The 15,352-nt window shown below is 46.2% G+C and overlaps 1 pseudogene; it reads right to left on the bottom strand.

Moving 5' to 3' along the window:
• Window positions 1–2,997: 2,997 nt before the first annotated feature.
• The window catches only part of LOC139228647 (zinc finger protein 585A-like), a 74,924-nt pseudogene continuing 62,569 nt past the window's right edge, over window positions 2,998–15,352 (bottom strand).

Below are 15,352 nucleotides of genomic sequence, written 5' to 3' on the forward strand. Positions count from 1 at the left end.
GCCAAGGGTGAGATGGAGCATTGCAGCAAGGAAGATCGAGAAGTGCGTTGGTGCGGTGCCACAGCCTTGCTTGACCCTGGTCCGAACATGGAATGGGTCTGTGGTGGATCCATTGATCAGGATCACGGCTTGCATGTCATCGTGGAGCAGCCAAATTTGAGGAGAACGCTCCATAATCCCTCACAGTTGACAGAGTCGAAGGCTTTTGTGAGGTCAAAGAAGGCCATGTACAAGGATTGGTGACAAGTGTAATGTACAGCAGAGGGCGCCCTTCTGAGTTTAGGTCTCAGGCATGTTAGTGGGGCAGTGCAGAGGGAACTTTACTCTGCATTGTGCTTTAGAATCATAGAAATTTGCAGCACAGGGGGCCGCCATTTAGCCCATCATGTCCGTGCCGGCCCACAAAGAGCGATTCAGCCTAATCCCACTTTCCAGCTCTTGGTCCGTAGCCTTGTAGGTTATGGCACTTCAAGTACACATCCAAGTACTTTTTAAATGCTACAAAGGTTTTTGTCTCTACCACCCTTTCAGGCAGTGAATTTCAGACCCCCACCACCCTCCGAATGAAAAGATTTCTCCTCAAATTCCCTCTAAACCTCCTACCAATTACTTTAAATTTATGCCCCCTGGTTATTGACCCCCCTCCCGCTGCTGTCTAAGCGGTTCTTCCTATCCACTCTATCCAGGCCCCTCATAATTTTATACACCTCAATTATGTCTCCCCTCAACCTCCTCTGTTCCAAAGAAAACACCAGTCCCTCATAGCTAAAATTTTCCAGTCCAGGCAACATCCTTGTAAATCTCCTCTGTACCCTCTCTGGTGCAATCACATCTTTCCTGTAATGTGGTGAACAGAACTGCATGCAGTACTCTAGCTGTGGCCTAACTAGTGTTTTATACAATTCAAGCATAACCTCCGTGCTCTTATATTCTAGGCCTCGGCTAATAAAGGCAAGTATCCCAAATGCCTTCTTAACCACCTTATCTGCCTGTCCTGCTACCTTCAGGAATCTGTGGACAGGCACTCCAAGGTCCCTCTGTTCCTCTACAGTTCTCGGTGTCCTCCCATTTATTGTGTATTCCTTTGCCTTGTTAGCCCTCCCTAAATGCATTATCTCACACTTTTCTGGATGGAATTCCATTTGCCACTGTTCTGCCCACCTGACCAGTCCATTAATATCTTCCTGCAGTCTATAGCTTTCTTCTTCAACCACACAGCCAATTTTTGTATCATCTGCAAACTTCTTAATCATACCTCCTACATTCAAGTCTAAAGCATTGATGTATACCACAAAAAGCAAGGGGCCAAATACTGTGCCCTGCGAAATTCCACTGAAAACAGCCTTCTAGTCATAAAAACACCCATCGACCATCACCCTTTGCTTCCTGCCTCTGAGCCAATTTTGGATCCAACTTGTCACTTTGCCTTGGATCCCATGGGCTTTTACTTTACTCCCTCAGTACTGCATTGGAGGGTCAGCCTAGAGTTGTGTACTCAAGTCTCTGGAGTGGGCCTTGAACCCACAACCTTGTGATTCAGAGGCAACAGTTCTACCGCCTGAGCCACAGCGTCTTATTCATGTTCTCCCTGCCCTGGGAGTTTTTGATGTGTCAGTGTAGGGGGAGCATTACGTTTTACCTGAAATGTTCCATTCTCCCACAATGCCACCCAGAACCTCTATGGGAATAAAACTTCACTCATAAAGCAACACAAACCCATCAGCTTCTGCCCTTGGCATTGATATTGAGAGAACAGATAAGGTCTGCAACAAGTCATCAGTTAGCTCTTGCCCTATCTCAGAAACACAGACTCAATAACTGTGTATCAAACAAAGCTGATTTATTTAGACAGAATATTAAAATCCAGCCCAGTTATTTGGGTTTTAACATCCACAAACCCCACTTGCCTTAATTAACATGGTTCAGTCCACGATGTGATTACAGGCATCAGGAATAGTGGAACCGAACCACCGCAGTCACAATGTGGACACTGAGGTTAATTCTAATAATCCAGAGTTAGAGAGACCAGATATTCAAGCTCACAAAAACACAAATTGTCTCTCCAGGGTTTATTAAGAGCGCTGCACAACACAGATCGGGTGATAATTCCCTCAATCTGGAGAATAGAAGTAAATTGGATTCGCGCGCCATCTTCTTGCATCTGTTCCAACTGACAACGGCTTAAGTGGCCTTTTCTTATACACAAAGCTTGGTCCGCTCAGGAAATTGGATTGTTTAGACCCGTCTGTTGACCGCCTCCTGAACTCCTGCTAATTCGGGGAATTTTGTCCATCTGTGACCAGACTATAACCACAGGTTATCACACCTATATGGTCCGGGAGGTTATTATTGATTCACACCCAGACGTTGGGCCTTTACTTGTCTGGCATTTTATCCCATAACACGGGTACAGGAGCTCAGTAATGTTTCATTCACCAAAAAAAGACAAAGTACAACATACTGGTCAGCTTAACAGAATTTCTCGTATTTATGGGGCCATAAATATAAGATAGTCATTAATTATGGCAGCAGGGAATTGAGAAGAAATGTCTTTACCCAGAGAGTGGTGAGAATGTGGAACTTGCTGCAGGGAGTGGTTGAGGCGAATAGCAGAGATGTATTTAAGGGGAAGCCACATCAGGGAGAAATGAATGGGAGATATGCTGTGAAACATCGCACCACGGCAGCTGGAGAATTTAATTCAGTTCATTAAATAAAGCTAGTCAGTAATGGTGGCCATGAAATTACCGGATTTTCTTTAGGGAAGTAAATCTGCCATCCTTACCTGGTCTGGCCTATATGTGACTCCAGACCCACAGCAATGTGGTTGACTTTTAACTACCCTCTGAAATGGCGACTCACCACCACCTTCTCAAGGGCAATTAGGGATGGGCAATAAATGCTGGCCTTGCTAGCGACACCAACATCCCATGAACTAATAAAAAAAAATTATCCATTCGTGGTTCCTGTCGCCCCAGCTGTCTGCAGGGCCCTGCGCTACAGGACATTGTGAACTCGCTGGTGTCTCAGCAGCTGGGACAACTGAGGGAATTCCTTCCCACACACGGAGCAGGGGAACGGCCTCTCCCTAATGTGAGCACGCTGGTGTTTCTTCAGATCCCCGGACCTTATAAAGCTCTTCCCACAGTCAGAACATTTAAACAGTCTCTCATCTGTGTGAATAAGTTGGTGAGCCAGCAGGTTGGAGGACTGAGTGAATCCCTTCCCACACATGGAGCAGATGAATGGCCTCTCTCCAGTGTGAACTTTCTGGTGTATCTTCAGATACCTGGACATTATAAAGCTCTTCCCACAGTCAGAACATTTAAACGGTCTCTCCCCAGTGTGAACTCGGTGATGTGTCAGCAGGGTGGATGACCGAGAAAATCCCTTCCCACATGCTGAGCAAGTGAACGGCCTCTCTCCAGTGTGAACTCGCTGGTGTTGCTTCAGATCCGCGGACCTTATAAAGCTCTTCCCACAGTCAGAACATTTAAACAGTCTCTCCTCATCTGTGTGAATAAGTTGGTGTCTCAGCAGGTTGGAGGACTGAGTGAATCCCTTCCCACACAGGGAGCAGGTGAACTGCCTCTCCCCAGTGTGAACTCGCTGGTGTTTCTTCAGATCCCCAGACCGTTTAAAGCTCATCCCACAGTCAGAACAGTTAAACGGTCTCTCGTCAGTGTGAACTCGCTGGTGTTTCAGCAGGTTAGATGACTGAGTGAATCCCTTCCCACACATGGAGCAGGTGAATGGCCTCTCCCCAGTGTGAGCACGCTGGTGTCTGCGCAGCTGGGATGGATAAACAAATACCTTTCCACAACCGGAACACGTATGCGGTTTGTCCACGCTGTGATTGCTGCTCTCTCCTTCCATGTGCAAAGATCGATGATATTCAGGTCCTGATGAATGATGTGACTCTGTCAGATCTTGACGTGATGTTTGGTCTGAGCTTCCTGTCTGTAAATGCTCCACTTCTAAAACACTGTAAAAGGAGTTTAGAAATGGATAAGAGGGAGAATGTTGCCTCATGTCCCATTTTCCCAGCCCAGGGGCAGTGAAGCTGATTTTCAGGCTGCACAGTTGGTTGAAAGACTTGAATGTAGGCGGTATGATTAAGAAGTTTGCAGATGATACAAAAATTGGCCGTGTGGTTGATAATGAAGAAGAAAGTTGTAGACTGCAGGAAGATATCAATGGACTGGTCAGGTGGGCAGAACAGTGGCAAATGGAAATCCATCTGGAGAAGTGCAAGGTAATGCATTTGGGGAGGGCTAACAAGGCAAGGGAATACACAATAAATGGTAGGAACCTGAGAAATGTAGAGGAACAAAGGGTCCTTGGTGTACATGTCCACAGATCCCTGAAAGTTGCAGGCCAGATAGATATGGTTGTTAAGAAGGCACACAGAATACTTGCCTTTATTAAACGAGGCATAGCATACAAGAGCAGGGAGGTTATGCGTGAACTGTATAAAACACTGGTGAGGCCGCAGCTAGAGTACTGCGTGCAGTTCTGGTCACCACATTACAGGAAAGATGTGATTGCACTGGAGAGGGTACAGAGGAGATTTACAAGGATGTGGAGCCTGAGCGAGGACAGCGAGATTTTTAAGGACAGCGAGCGAGACCCAGACTCGCCGGCAGCAGCGAGGGAGAAAAAGCACAAGGAGCGATGTCACAAGATAGTTGGTAAAGGTCAGGTAGTTTTTCTTTGCTATTCAGGTTCGGGGCCAGTGAGTATCACTGTTTTTTTCCGTCTGTTTTTTAGTCTTTAACTATGGCCAGGGGGTTACTCGAAAAACTTTATTTAATTAATCTAATAGAGGCAGGGCAGGGCAGCTCAGTCCCATAGAACGCCTGCACGACCACGTCCGCAGGAAATGTCACCAGCTACCACAGCTCGAGTTCCATGTTTCGGAGCTTGAGCGGCAGCTGGAGTCACTACAGTCCATCCGTGAGGCTGAGAACTTCATGGATAGCACGTTTCTGAAGGTCGTCACCCCACAGCTTAAGAGTGTGCAGGCAGAGAGGTGACCGCCAGACAGACAAAGAGGAGGACTAGGCAGATAGTGCAGGAGTCCCCTGAGGGTATATTTGTGAGGACGATGGTTCGTCTGGAGAGTGCAGCTAGAGCCAAGTCAATGGCACCACGGGTGGCTCAGCTGTATGGGGGGCAGGAATAAGAGCAGGTGAGCAATAGTGGTAGGGGATTCGATAGTTAGGGGACAGACAGGCGTTTTTGCGGCCACACACGTGACTCCAGGATCGCATGTTGCCTCCCTGGTGCCAGTGTCAAGGATGTCACTGAGCGGCTGCAGGACATTCTAAGGAGGGAGGGTAAACAGCCAGAGGTCGTGGTCCATATCGGTACCAATGACATAGGTAGAAAGAGGGATGAGTTTCTGCAGGCGGAGCTTAGGGAGCTAGGAGAGAGATTAAAAAGCAGGACTTCAAAAGGTAGTAATCTCCAGATTATTTCCAATGCCACGGGCTTGTGAGTACAGAAATAGGAGGATAGAACGGATGAATTCGTGGCTGGAGAGATGGTGCAGGAGATTCCTAAGGCATTGAGATCGTTTCTGGGGGAGGTGGGACCCGTACAAGCCTGACGGGTTGCACCCTAAGAGCCAGGATCAATATCCTTGCAGGGGGGTTTGCTGGTGCTGTTGGGGAAGATTTAAACTAGTTTGGCAGGGGGATGGGAACCTGAGAGCATTGTCTGAAGGGAGAGAAGCCAAACTGGAAATGGAAGGCAGAAAATTAGTAAGCGAGTTTGGAAGGCAGAGGAAACAAAGGTTAGAAATTAGACAATAAGCCAGTTTGGCAATGCTAAATGGTATATACTTTAATGCAGGGAATAAGGCAGATGAGCTGAGAGCACAGATAAGACACATGGGGTATGATATTATAGCCATTACTGAGACATGGCTGAAAGAAGGGCAGGAATGGCAGCTCAACTTTTCTGTTTACAGGGCTTTCAGGCGAGGTAGAGAGGAGGATAAAAAAGGAGAGGGGAGGGTCACAATATTGATTAAAGAAACAATTATAGCTGTGAGGAGGGATATGATGTTAGAAGGATCACCAAATGAGGTAATATGGGTAGAACTAAAGAACAAGAAAGATGCGATCAAACTGCTGGGGATGTACTATAGACCCCCAAACAGTCAGAGGGAGATAGAAGAGCAAATTTGTAGACACATTTCTGACAAATGTCAAAACAATAGGGCAGTAATAGTGGGGAATTTCAATTACCCCAATATTAACTGGGATAGAATTAGTTTGAAAGGTATAGAAACATAGAAAATAGGTGCAGCAGTAGGCCATTCAGCCCTTCTAGCCTGCACCGCCATTCAATGAGTTCATGGCTGAACATGCACTTCAGTACCCGCTTCCTGCTTTCTCGCCATAACCCTTGATCCCCCGAGTAGTAAGGACTTCATCTAACTCCCTTTTGAATATATTTAGTGAATTGGCCACAACTACTTTCTGTGGTAGAGAATTCCACAGGTTCACCACTCTCTGGGTGAAGAAGTTCCTCCTCATCTCGGTCCTAAATGGCTTACCCCTTATCCTTAGACTGTGACCCCTGGTTCTGGACTTCCCCAACATTGGGAACATTCTTCCTGCATCTAACCTGTCTAAACCCGTCAGAATTTTAAACGTTTCTATGAGGTCCCCTCTCATTCTTCCGAACTCCAGTGAATACAAGCCCAGTTGATCCAGTCTTTCTTGATAGGTCAGTCCCACCATCCCGGGAATCAGTCTGGTGAATCTTCGCTGCACTCCCTCAATTGCAAGAATGTCCTTCCTCAAGTTAGGAGCCCAAAACTGTACACAATACTCCAGGTGTGGCCTCACCAAGGCCCTGTACAACTGTAGCAACACCTCCCTGCCCCTGTACTCAAATCTCCTCACTATGAAGGCCAACATGCCATTTGCTTTCTTAACCGCCTGCTGTACCTGCATGCCAACCTTCAATGACTGATGTACCATGACACCCAGGTCTCGTTGCACCTCCCCTTTTCCTAATCAGTCACCATTCAGATAATAGTCTGTCTTTCTGTTTTTACCACCAAAGTGGATAACCTCACATTTATCCACATTATACTTCATCTGCCATGCATTTGCCCACTCACCTAACCTATCCAAGTCACTCTGCAGCCTCATAGCATCCTCCTCGCAGCACACACTGCCACCCAACTTAGTGTCATCCACAAATTTAGAGATACTACATTTAATCCCCTCGTCTAAATCATTAATGTACAATGTAAACAGCTGGGGCCCCAGCACAGAACCTTGCGGTACCCACTAGTCACTGCCTGCCATTCTGAAAAGTACCCATTTACTCCTACTCTTTGCTTCCTGTCTGACAACCAGTTCTCAATCCACGTCAGCACACTACCCCCAATCCCATGTGCTTTAACTTTGCACATTAATCTCTTGTGTGGGACCTTGTCGAAAGCCTTCTGAAAGTCCAAATATACCACATCAACTGGTTCTCCCTTGTCCACTTTACTGGAAACATCCTCAAAAAATTCCAGAAGGTTTGTCAAGCATAATCTCCCTTTCACAAATCCATGCTGACTTGGACCTATCATGTCACCATTTTCCAAATGTACTGCTATGACATCCTTAATAATTGATTCCATCATTTTACCCACTACTGAGGTCAGGCTGACCGGTCTATAATTCCCTGTTTTCTCTCTCCCTCCTTTTTTAAAAAGTGGGGTTACATTGGCTACCCTCCACTCGAAAGGAACTGATCCAGAGTCAATGGAATGTTGGAAAATGACTGTCAATGCATCCACTATTTCCAAGGTCACCTCCTTAAGTACTCTGGGATGCAGTCCATCAAGCCCTGGGGATTTATCGGCCTTCAATCCCATCAATTTCCACAACACAATTTTCCGACTAATAAAGATTTCCCTCAGTTCCTCCTCCTTACTAGACCCTCTGACCCCTTTTATATCCGGAAGGTTGTTGGTGTCCTCCTTAGTGAATACCGAACCAAAGTACTTGTTCAATTGGTCTGCCATTTCTTTGTTCCCCGTTATGACTTCCCCCGATTCTGACTGCAGGGGACCTACGTTTGTCTTTACTAACCTTTTTCTCTTTACATACCTATAGAAACTTTTGCAATCCGCCTTAATGTTCCCTGCAAGCTTCTTCTCGTACTCCATTTTCCCTGCCCTAATCAAACCCTTTGTCCTCCTCTGCTGAGTTCTAAATTTCTCCCAGTCCCCGGGTTCACTGCTATTTCTGGCCAATTTGTATGCCACTTCCTTGGCTTTAATACTATCCCTGATTTCCCTTGATAGCCACGGTTGAGCCACCTTCCCTTTTTATTTTTACGCCAGACAGAAATGTACAATTGTTGTAGTTCATCCATGCGGTCTCTAAATGTCTGCCATTGCCCATCCACAGTCAACCCCTTAAGTATCATTCGCCAATCTATCCTAGCCAATTCACGCCTCATACCTTCAAAGTTACCCTTCTTTAAGTTCTGGACCATGGTCTCTGAATTAACTGTTTCATTCTCCATCCTAATGCAGAATTCCACCATATTATGGTCACTCTTCCCCAAGGGGCCTCGCACAATGAGATTGCTAATTAATCCTCTCTCATTACACAACACCCAGTCTAAGATGGCCTCCCCCCTAGTTGGTTCCTCGACATATTGGTCTAGAAAACCATCCCTTATGCACTCCAGAAAATCCTCCTCCACCGTATTGCTTCCAGTTTGGCTCGCCCAATCTACGTGCATATTAAAGTCACCCATGATAACTGCTGCACCTTTATTGCATGCACCCCTAATTTCCTGTTTGATACCCTCCCCAACATCACTACTACTGTTTGGAGGTCTGTACACAACTCCCACTAACGTTTTTTGCCCTTTGGTGTTCTGCAGCTCTACCCATATAGATTCCACATCATCCAAGCTAATGTCCTTCCTAACTATTGCATTAATCTCCTCTTTAACCAGCAATGCTACCCCACCTCCTTTTCCTTTTATTCTATCCTTCCTGAATGTTGAATATCCCTGGATGTTGAGTTCCCAGCCCTGATCATCCTGGAGCCACGTCTCCGTAATCCCAATCACATCATATTTGTTAACATCTATTTGCACAGTTAATTCATCCATCTTATTGCGGATACTCCTTGCATTAAGACACAAAGCCTTCAGGCTTGTTTTTTTAACACCCTTTGTCCTTTTAGAATTTTGCTGTACAGTGGCCCTTTTTGTTCTTTGCCTTGGGTTTCTCTGCCCTCCACTTTTCCTCATCTCCTTTCTGTCTTTTGCTTTTGCCTCCTTTTTGTCTCCCTCTGTCTCCCTGCATTGGTTCCCATCCCCCTGCCATATTAGTTTAACTCCTCCCCAACAGCATTAGCAAACACTCCCCCTAGGACATTGGTTCCGGTCCTGCCCAGATGCAGAATGTCCGATTTGTACTGATCTCTCCTCCCCCAGAACCGGTTCCAATGCCCCAGGAATATGAATCTCTCCCTGCTGCACCACTGCTCAAGCCAGGGTGTAGCAGGGAGGGTGCAGAATTCTTAAAATTCATTCTGGAGAACTTTTTTCAACCAATATGTAGCAAGCAAGCCCAAAAAGAGTAGGCGGGGGGGGGGGGGGGTGCAGATCTGGATTTAGTGTTAGGGAATGAAGCTGGACAGGTGGAAGGAGTATCAGTGGGAGAGCATTTTGTGGTAGTGATCATAATTCAGTTAGTTTTAGCATAATTATGGATAAGGACAAAAACAAAACAGGAGTAAGGGTTTTTAAATTTGGGGGAAGATCAATTATACTAGGCTGAGAATGATTTAGCAAAAGTGGACTTGCAACAATTACTTGAAGGTAAATCAGTGTCAGAGCAGTGGGAGGCATTCAAGGTAGAGATACATGGAGTTCAGGATAAACATGTTCCCACAAAGAAAAAGGATAGAACTGCCAAATTTAGAGCCCCCTGGATGACAAGGTGCATACAGGGTAAGATAAGACAAAATAGGGAAACCTATATCAGATATCGTGAGCTCAGTACAGCGGAAAGCCTAGAAGTGTATAGAAAGTGCAGGGGTGAACTTAAGGCAGCAATTAGGAAAGCAAAAAAAGGTAATGAAAAAGTACTGGCAAGTAGAATCAAAGAAAACCCAAAGATGTTTTACAATTACATAAAGAGAAAGAGGATAATTAAGGAAAGAGTATGGCCGATTAGGGACCAAAATGGTGATCTATATGTGGAGGCGGAGGATGTTGGTAAGGTACTAAATGAATACTTTGCGGCTGTCTTGACAAAAGAGGGAGACGGTGCTGACGTTGAAGTTAAGGAGGAAGATGGTGAATTATTGGACGGGATAAACATAGTAAGGGAGGAAATATTAAGGAGTTTAGCATCCTTGAAAATAGATAAATCGCCAGGACCGGATGAAATTTATCCTAGGCTATTAAAACGATGCGTTTATTTGTACTAACTGAAAGGCAGCCGTTTCTCTGATTGGCTCTCCATTATCACATGATCTATTGCTAATTGGTCCCCTTGGAAGATAAACCACACCCTGAAGTCCCTCTGGAATGTGTAACTGGAACCGCCCAGCCCAAGTTCAGATTAACTTTCCAATTTGTAATTCGATCCATTTTGACTTCAGAGCCACAGAGGATAGATCTCCCCAAATGCCACCAAGTTCCAGCCAAAGTCCCTTACCCCAGCGCAAGTGCATCGCTCCCCCGGCTGAAGTCCCTCACCCCTGCACATGTGCTGCTTCCCACAGCCGAATTCCCTTAGCCCACCGCAAGGGCATCCCTCCCCCAGCTGAAGTCCCTTACCCAAGCGCAAGTGCATGACTTTACACCCCCCCGCCATTGATAGGACATTGTGTGCGTGCTTATTGGGTATGAAGTGAATAGTGACAGTGTAGTGATTTCTGGATTTCATCCACTCCAACGATGCCCCTTGTAACACACGAACCAAGCTTGCACCCACCAGAGGGTTGGAAGATCCGTCTTACGAGTTCCCTCTCTCCCCTCCACTCCCCCCCACCTGTGTCTCTCTCTCCCCCGTAGACTCGCTCTCCCCGGGTGGCTCGGGGTCTGCAGCCCACTTGGGGCTCAGCGGATGCGTGAAGGATACGTTCGGCTGCTCGGGCCTCGGGGCTGCTTCTGGATGGATCGGAGACATGGAGGGGGATGGGAGAGGAGGTCGCATGCGCAGAAAAGGGTTAGTGGGAATTGCGCTGGGGGTGGGGGCAGAGTCGGTGATATTTGTCCTAACTCTCGCTTCTGCGCATGCATCAGGAAACACATGCGCAGAAGAGAGACTTAGTACAAATAGTTACTCCGTTAAGAGAAGTAAAGGAGGAAATTGCAGAAGCTCTGACCATTATTTTCCAAACCTCCCTGGCTGCAGGATTTGTCCTAGAGGATTGGAGAACTGCTAACATAGAAACATAGAAAACATAGAAAATAGGTGCAGGAGTAGGCCATTCGGCCCTTCTAGCCTGCACCGCCATTCAATGAGTTCATGGCTGAACGTTATACCATTGTTCAAAAAGGGAGAAAGGTATAAACTGAGCAATTACAGGCCAGTTAGTTTAACCTTGGTGGTGGGCAAATTACCGAAATCAATTCTGAGGGACAGTATAAACCGTCATTTAGAAAGACACAGATTCATCAAGGTCAATAAGCATGGATTTGTCAAGAGAAGGTCGTGTCTGACTAACTTGATGGAATTCTTTGAGGAGGTAACAAGGAGGGTCGATGAGGGCAGTGCATTTGATCTAGTTTACATGAATTTTAGCAAGGCTTTTGACAAGGTCCCACATGGTGGGTTAATCAAAAAAGTAAAAGCCCATGGGATCCAAGGGAGAGTGGTAAATTGGATCCAAAGTTGGCTCAGTGGCAGGAAGCAAAGGGTAACGATTGAGGGGAGTTTTTGGTGACTGGAAGAATATCTCTACTGGGGTTCAGTACTAAATCCCTTACTTTTTGTAGTATATATTAATGATTTAGACTTAAATGTAGAAATTTGTAGATGATACAAAAATTGGCTGTGTGATTGACAGTGAAGAGGAAAGCTCCAGTTAGATCAGTTGGGCAGAAAAGTGGCAAATTAAATTAAATCCGGAAAAAAGTGTGAGGTAATGCATTTGGGGAGGAGATTTACAAGGATATTGTCAGGACTGGAAAACGTTAGCTATGAGGAGAGATTGGATAGGCTGGGGTTATTTTCCTTGGAACAGAGGAGGCCAAGGATGATTTAATTGAGGTGTATAAAATTATGAAGGCCTAGATAGAGTGGATAGGACGGAGGGGTTAACAACGAGGAGGCATAGATTTAAAGTAACTGGAAGGAGGTTTATAGGAGATTTGAGGGGAAATTGTTTCACCCAGAGGGTGGTGGGGGTCTGGAACTCACTGCCTGAAAGGGTGGTAGAGGCAGAAACCCTCACCATATTTAAAAAGTACTTAGATATGCACTTAAAGAGCTGTAACTTACAGACCAATAGCTGAAAGTGGGATTAGGCGGGATAGCTTTGTCAGTCAGCATGGGCACGATGGGCCGGATGGTGGCAGGAGAGTAGGAAGGTCAAAGAGTAATGAAGGATTGGGGTAGGGATTTGGGAGGGCAGAGTATCCGATAGAAGAGAGATGAAAAGAGGCATGATGACAGGGGAGAATGGTCAGGGAGGAAAAGGAAAAGAGGGGAAAAAGTGGAAAAGTATTGAATGGCTCGGAACGGCAGCCAAATTGAGTACACAAATATTTAGGGGAAAAGCTCAGGTTACATAGGCCTGTTTACATTTCTTACATAATCTCTGCCTGCTTGCAGCCGTGTAGTCACCTTGGAAAGGCACAAACCAAAAAAAACACGTTTCGAAAGGAAAAAACTATTGCGGTACCTGAATGTTTCAATAAATTGGTACAATATACACGTATATATAATTCACCAAACTTAAAATGGAACAAGCTGACCGCCTCAAAACAAGGACTATAAATCCAACAAAAACTGTTCTTCTATTTATGCGATTGTCCCAAGAGCTGGAAAGTGGGATCAGGCAGGAAAGCTTTGTTGGCCGGTACGGGTTCGATGGGCTGAATGGCCTCCCTGAGATTTCACCATTCTCTGATTCTAATACCCACAATCTGAGTGGTGGCTGACACCGCGCATGCGCCCCATGGCCCCGCCCTCTCCTGCTCCACAGGCGCCCAGCCCGCACCGCGCATGCTCAGCACACACACCGCCAGAGAGCCCGGATTAGCAGAGGAAAGTGAGTTCTATGAGTTTTTTTATATAAGTAGCGGAGGGAAGTGCAGGTGGGTAGATAAATAACAAGAAAATACAAACTGTAGCGTCTAAGCTTCCCCCGGCACCGAGCTGTGCGGATTGAGCGGCCTTAGCACGTTGTCTTCTGCAGGGAGCCGGACTGGGCCACGTGATCTACACCACGGCAGTGACTGACGTGAGCGCCGACCAATGGTGAGAGTGAGTGGAGCTTGGAGGTGGCGGTGGGACCTCCAACCAATCTGGGAACCTGAGGGGCGGGACTTTCGGCGCCTGCATCTCACTGCTGAGACAAGTGTAATCATCATCATCAGAGGCAGTCCCTCGAAATCGAGGAAGACTTGCTTCCACTCTAAAAGTGAGTTCTTAGGTGACTGAACAGTCCAATACAGGAATTATAGTCTGTCACAGGTGGGATAGACAGTGGTTGAGAGAAGGGGTGGGTGGGACTAGTTTGCCGCATGTTCCTTCCGCTGCCTGCACTTGGTTTCTGCATGCTCTCGATGACAAGACTCGAGGTGCTCAGCACCCTCCCGGATGCACCTCCTCCACCTCGGGCGGTCTTTGGCCAGAGACTCCCAGCTGTCGATGGGGATGTTGCATTTTATCAAGGAGGCTTTGAGGGTGTCCTTGAAACGTTTCCTCTGCCCACCTGGGGCCTGCTTGCCGTGTAGGAGTTCCGAGTAGAGTGCTTGCTTTGGAAGTCTCGTGTCAGACATGCGAACAATGCGAGCAGAGCTGGTCGATTGTGGTCAGTGCTTCGATGCTGGGGATGTTGGCCTGGTCGAGGACGCTAACGTTGGCAAGATCTTGCGGCGACACATCGTTGATGGTATTTCTCCAGCTTATTTAAGGATGGATATACTTGTGTTGGAGGCAGTTCAGAGAAGGTTCACGAGGTTGATTCCTGAGATGAAGGGATTGTGTTATGTAGAAAGGTTGAGCAGGTTAGGCCTGTACTCAGTGAACTTCATAAGAATGAGAGGTGATCTTAATTAAATATATGAGATTTGGAGGGGGCTTGACAGGGTAGATGCAAAGAAGGAGCTTTATTCTGAATCTAACCTGTTCTTTTTTCTCCTTGTCTCTAATGGCAGTTGGTCATAATCCCACCATTCACACCCTATCTTGACTAATGCTTTTCTGACTCCTGGCATTACCATTTGAATATGGGCCATCATCCTTTTTGTCTCTCTAATTTCTCGTGTCACAGACCTTTCCTTTTGTTCTTTCTTCCCTTCCCCCTTTCAGTGTGTGTGAAGAATCTGTTCTTTTCGAACACTCTCCAGTTCTGACAAAGGGTCATCGACCCGAAATGTTAACTCTGCTTCCTCTCCACAGATGCAGTCTGACCTGCTGAGATTTCCAGCATTTTCTGCTTTTATTCCAGAGTCAGCACCTTCTGGGGAGGAGAGGGAGAACCAGTGAGTGTAGAACTGAACCCGGCCAGAGTCAGGAAAGAAATCTGGAAGAGGAGGAAAAATCTGTTGGGAGATGATATGATGGATTTTGATTTCAATACAGGGAGAAGGGAGCATGTGTGGGATGAGGAGTTACAACTTTCAGAGAACTATACAAGATAATAGTCCATAAAAACTAGAATTGTCTGTTCTAAATTTCTATCACGTACTTAGTGGTGGCTTTTGTAAACTCATTTTACTGGGTGTTAGAAGCATAAGATCTGCAGACAGGAAACTCAAAACAAATATCATATCAAGATCTGACAATCACCCGATTCATCCGGACCTAAATATCATTGGCCTTTGAATGTGGAATTTTACAGGGGAGGAGTCTCACAGGGGGAAGAGTCTCGCAGGGAAAAGATTTCAAACATCAGTGTGACTAGAAAAACACCAAGACACACTCATACCCGAGTGAGAGTGTTCCAGTGCACTGACTGTGGAAAGAACTTTAACCAGTAACACAGCCTGAAAAAACATTGCACAGCGTGAAGAAAACGTACACGTGTTGTGTGCGGATGAGGCTTCAACTGATCTTAAGAAAGAGGAACAGAAGTAGGCCATTTGGCCCTTCGAGCCTGCTCCACCATTCAATAAGATCATGGCTGATCTG

This window comes from Pristiophorus japonicus, chromosome 2, assembly GCF_044704955.1.
Source record: "Pristiophorus japonicus isolate sPriJap1 chromosome 2, sPriJap1.hap1, whole genome shotgun sequence".
NCBI lineage: Eukaryota > Metazoa > Chordata > Chondrichthyes > Pristiophoridae > Pristiophorus > Pristiophorus japonicus.